This window comes from Alosa alosa, chromosome 6, assembly GCF_017589495.1.
Source record: "Alosa alosa isolate M-15738 ecotype Scorff River chromosome 6, AALO_Geno_1.1, whole genome shotgun sequence".
NCBI classification, from domain to species: Eukaryota; Metazoa; Chordata; class Actinopteri; order Clupeiformes; family Clupeidae; genus Alosa; species Alosa alosa.
In genome coordinates, this window is record NC_063194.1 from 19,019,922 (window position 1) to 19,025,921 (window position 6,000).

Below are 6,000 nucleotides of genomic sequence, written 5' to 3' on the forward strand. Positions count from 1 at the left end.
AGAGAAAGGGAGAAAAAAGTGAAAGAATGAGGAGACTGAAAGAAACAACAGAATGATTTGGAGCAGTGGAATTTTTCCAATTGGACAAATACACACACACACACACACCAAGAGAGAAACAAACACCACAAACGATCTCTCGCCAGCCCATTTCATCAGAATACATTAATATCCTCAAGTGTTGGCACAGACGTGAAGGCACTCAGTAAAGGCACTGAACAAAGTGCGCTGTGGCTCGGAGGTCTGGGATCTTCAAATAAACCCCCCTACTGGGTGTCATGGGGACTGGGAAGTGGAATTAACCGCCATATTAGCTGACCTTCACTGCTCTTGTTTCCCCCCTAGTCCTGCCTGCCTGGAGGCCCTGTCACAGGGCGCGTCACCAGGGTCTCCCAGCCCAACAATGCGGGCATTTCCCCCACAGCAATACACACTCCGGCCCTTGGGTTTACTGAGCAAACACGACCTGGTTCTGCCAAACATAAATGGCCCTGCGGCTCCCACATTCCGCCTTCAACCGTCTGCCTCTAGTCTTTGTGTATCCCCACTGCGGAGCCGTACCTCCTTCCCCCCATCCCCCCTCCAAAAAAGAGGCAACTCGGTGCTGGATGGAAGTGGTGAGAGTGGCCTCTATGGTGGAGTCAGGAAGAGACTGATCCCCAAAGCCCAGGGCGGGACTGTACCACTGCAAACCGGGCTATGGCCAATTCCAACCAGTTGGGGAGATTTTAACATTTCAATGTCTGGGTTTGGCGTTATGCCTGCCAGGGTCTGTATGACAAGGATCAATAAAATACATGAATGGGGGGAAATCTTTTAAAATTCTGTCCCTCCATTTTTACAAGTATGAATCTGGTTTTGCTATTGCCACTTGCCTGCTATTACTCCCTATAGAGAGATCAAGGGCCAACTGAGGAAAGTAGTCCTTGACTCAGGCTACATTTAGGATTCGTATGGCTGTAACAGACATTAAGGCTGTTAACACTGTTTTCGAAAGGTTTGAGCAGCCAGTGAGGAGACTAAAATGCTAAGTTTTATGAGCAATGTTCTGGCATTCAGATACTGTATGTTAGTCTGTCTACTAATATTGCTGTTAATAGCCCTTTGAAATCTCTAACACTTTTTATGACAGGTTTAGTCTCCTCCAACTCACAAATCTTGTTCTGACATAAAAGCACGTCATTAATACAGTAATTATCAAAGACATTAAATCTGTTTCCATCATGTCAGTGTTAACCTGGAGATTTTATGAACATAGCTACTTATGTTCAGTTCCTTCCTCAAAATGTTCTAAAACTAAGCCTCAAAGATATTGAGGTAATATGTGTTTTGACATATTGGTGCCATATTATGCAAGCCCCAGGGGCTGTCATCATCACAATCATCTACCTTACATCTCTGTTCATTTGTTCCATCCTGCACCTGAACATCTGAACGGTGCCCCGTCAAAAGCCATCGAACCAGTTACCATTGCTTTCAGTTCATTGTAACCTTGACAACTGGGCATTAGGATCTGTCCCCTCTGTGCCAAGTGAGGGGAGGGGAGAAAAAAAAAATCACAAAAAAAAAACGTTATAAAGGAAATAAGTGCTCAAAAAGCAATCAAACCTAGTGTCACGCAGGGCAGTCACACACAGACACACGCAGGGGTGCAGGGTCAGGTGTTATCTTTTGAACCTGACCGGCTGAGCAGAAGACCAATTCCAGACCTCTGCCTTTCATGAAGCACAACATGCTTCCTGCAATCTAAGGGGCCAGGAGTGGGGCCGCCAAAGCCACAAGCACGACTCTAGGCCTGGAACCTGCAGGAGGAAGATTGAAAATGTTCTGCTGCACTCCAAGATACAGGTGCTTTTCAAAGACTTAAGAACAGCATGGCAAGGCAAGCAATCATGTAAGCCTTGTGGTCTCCTGAAGAGTTGAATGATATTTCTAATCTTAGGACTCTGTATGCTTTTACCAGCCAATTCCTGAGTGCTTCTAAAACAAGCTTTATTAAAACAGTCTGATGGCAGGATGTCGACTTTTATTCCTGGTATGACATGCAACAGATCCTGAAAAGATCAAGACAAAAAAAGTATCTCTTTCATAGTAATAGTGTTTTCGGTTGAGAGCATAGATGGGTCCCCTCATTTGTTTACAGGGAATATTCTGTGCCAAGTTTTATAGTTCTGATAGATTCTGTGTGAGTCAAACAACAATATCATCCAAATACAAAAAAGCGTCTCTAAGCCATTCACATTTGCTCAATAGATTCCATTAAAACAAATGCCAGTCTCTAGTGCATAAGGACATATGTTCTATGGCCTTGAAGCCTGTACCCATTTTTTATGTACTGAATATATTTTATGTGTCTGGTCTGCACACTGCGGCCATAAATGTCATGGCAAACTGATATTACGGTTCCCCTTTCACTGTGGAGTGATGTGTCTGCTTCCATCATATCGCGACTTCAGGGCTCTGCCCTGCCTGGACACCCATATGAGCTCTGCAGTATCTCTGTGACAGCAGGCTGACAGGAGGCTCACTGATGACTGTCATTAGTGTTTCAGGGGTGGAGCGGAGTGGAGAGCCGGATGACACAATGATCCACTGTCACACCCTTACACTTGGCTGTGTCATGTGTGCATGTGTATTTGTGTGTGCAAGTGTGTGTGTGTGTGTGTGAGAGAGAGAGAGAGAGAGAAAGAGAAATAAGGATGTAGTAATAGTTCCCATATGTTTCTGTCACCCCTGTGACAGAGGACAGAAAGAGATAAACATTCCAGAGAAATGATGACGTGTGTGTGTGTGTGTGTGTAGGAAATGGCAGGCTTTGTCAGTGGACAGTGAGCAGATTCTCCTCATGAAAGAGCTGAGGGATGCCCTTCTACACACACACACACACACACTCTCTCTCTCTCTCTCACACTCTTATCTCTCTGTTAGACACACATAATTTACACACACACACACACGTCAGCTATGCAACCTGGAAAATTATGATGCATGTACCCACCAACTCATAACTACAACCAAGCATGCCGTACACACTGTGTAAACGACTTTGAGTAAACAAGTACGACAGACACATAAAGAAGCACACAGTGGGACATTTACACAAGGCCCTCAGAGTGACAGTGCCTGGACCACTGCCGTTCTGTTTTGGGAGTGTGTGTGTGTGTTCTTCCACATTTCCTGATGGGATTTCACAGAGAAACAAAAAGGAGGAGCTGAGAGCCACATCCTCTGAGTACACAGCAGTTAGTCTGGATTGTGTGCCTGAAGCATTACCACAAAGCGAGAGATGTTCTCCAGCCCAGGGACCCAGCAGAACCTCTCTCTCTCTCCCTCTGTATGTGTGTGTGTTCCTGAAACATTACCACACAGTGAAGAATGTTCTCCGAATCAAAGATGCAGATGATAGCCATTTCAAACATACACACAACGTACGAGTATCTGAAAGAACATACTCAGAACACTCTCACTTTCTTTCTCTCTGTTTGTGTGTGTGTGTGTGTGCAGTCTCTCTCTCTGACACCTTATGTGTGTGTGTGTGTGTGTGCAGATGTGGGTGTTTTTTGGCAAACAAGTGTCTGAGTGGGATGAAAACCACAGATGAGCACTGACATCCTTCATTCTCCTCTCCTCTCCTCTTCCTTTCTCTCTGAGCTGCTTTTGTTGCATCAAACTGGCCTCTTGAAATGAACTTCTGAGGGACTGCCACCTGGATTCTGCCGGACCACTTCTGGTCCTCTGAAATCTCCTCAGAGTGGAGACATGGGAGTCGGGCTTGTCCCGGTCCCCTCTCATGGAGGATGTGTGTTGGGCCACTTTGTTCTCTGATCCTCATGGAAACCTGCGGAAGTCATCAAGAGGAATGTGGGGAGGTAGGAAAGGGTGGCGTCACTATCTGGGATCCAAGCTTTCCGCTCCAGATAGATGAAGATTCCAGGGATGTCCAGACACACTTCACATGGGATTAGATTTATTCCCCCACACCATTCAGAAGCTTGCTTTTAGACTGCATTTCATAGAAAAGCTGGTCGCCCAACAGCGAGCTGTGCCACAGCTCTGCCAAATGTAAATGTTTTCAGTACAGAGCACCTCATGGGAGTAATTTATGCATTAAAGTCATTAACATCTGTCCAAGTAGTAGACTTTTTTTCCCCTTCAAAATTTTACGTTAATTCACTCCAGTTTTGCAGTTCCACATGGAACGAAAGTCTGTGTCTCTAGACTTTCTAAGTGCCATAAAGCATTTTACGTTAAGCTTATAAACTGACTCTTGACCCGAGCTTGGCCGAGCCAAAAGCCCAGTATCGAAATATTTCAAATCCTGCCAGATGACATTGCCAAACACCATTGTAGAGTCTTGTTTATGTGGAAACACTGACCTGGAGTCTGTAAAAATGAAACAAATGTAGGGGGATGACGAGGAGGGGAAAACAATGTAGGCATATCAAAGCCAAATTAAAGCAAGAAGCAGGCAAAGCCTTGCCCAGAATTGGCTCTGTGCCCTGCTCTAGACCAGCCAGTAAGGCAGCGCTCAGCTCTCGTCTCAACATAGAAAACACAGAGATCATGCAGCTCCATATTTCTGGACAGTTGCACACTTTCGTTGTGCCCCAAAAGATCTACGGTAGCCTGCATTACAAGAGCTTTGAAGCATCTGTACACAAGTAATCAATCATGGCCGTACCATTTGTGCTGTCAAACGATTGAACAGATGAAATAATAACATCTGCAGGATTTGGCTTCTGGAGGTGTTTTTGTGGAATTGAAGTCACTGACCTGTGACAAAGAAATGACTGCAAACTGGACTTCACCTCATTACTCAGGTCATCACCCCTCACTATCGTCCTCTAGCTCAGAGTGACCCACATTTTAATCATGCTGTCACCTATGAGGGATTTACGACGCAGCAACTGCAACAGCGGTATGGTAATCATTAAGCTCTTCAAATAAGACGTCAGATTCATAAGGTTGACAAAGGAGTCAGTAATAGCCGAGACCCAATGCGCGAAGATGCGTGTGCGTGACTTTTACAGGGACAGGCACATCATATGGAAGAGATACACATTAGCTAGAGCCAAATTTATTGGTGTGCTTCACCCCTCTCGTGCACATGTCAGTGAAAAAAAGCGACAAAAAAAAAAAAACTGTGTGCCTGTGTGTCTCAGTGTATGTGAGCATGTGAGGGGAAAGTCTAAGCTGGGTAAATATATTTTCTATATCAAGTTCCTATGTCTATGATATATATCATCCCATATAATAAACATGTGTGAACACAGATAGGTAAGCCTGACTAATTGAAAAATAATTCAAGCATCTAGGTGGTTTGCATGTCGGTAAGCTATCTCTTTCATTGATGTTCAATCTCTCTCTCTTTTCCCCTCTTCTCTCTCTCTCATTCTCTCTGGGGGCTGTGGTGTGAAAATTCCAGGCCCTCAGTGCAGCATCTGGTCCTCAGCAATGTCTGTGAACACTTGGGCCCATTAGTTCCACCTCCGGGCCGGGCCGTGGCGTGATCCCCACTGATCGCATCTCACAGAGGGGCCCGGTGGGGGCCCGTCCCTGAGGACCCATAACCACACAGGCACCAGAACAAATAGCTCACCGCTTACTCAAGCCTCTGGACCTCTTTATGGCAGGTGATTTCTGCCGCCCCACCACCACCTCCAACCTTTTCAAACCCACACCTACTCTTTATGTTTCTTTTTTTCCCTTTCCTTGTCTGGAGGCATACTTCAAAAGCCAGTGCCGTCACCCCCTTTTGCTTGTCTCGCGCCTCTTGCTTTAGCTTTTTTCCTCCGGTGTTGCCACGTAGCACTCTTTCACTCAAAACTCTTAGATGAGATGGAAAGAGAGAGAGAGAGAGGGATGGAGAGAAAGGGAGTAAGAGAGGACAGAGGGGTGAACAGGGGGAAAGAGCCAACATGTTTGCGTGCATGTGTACAGTGCGCTTTGCCAAACACACTGGTCCAGGAGCTGCCATCACATGTGATAGATCACGATCTA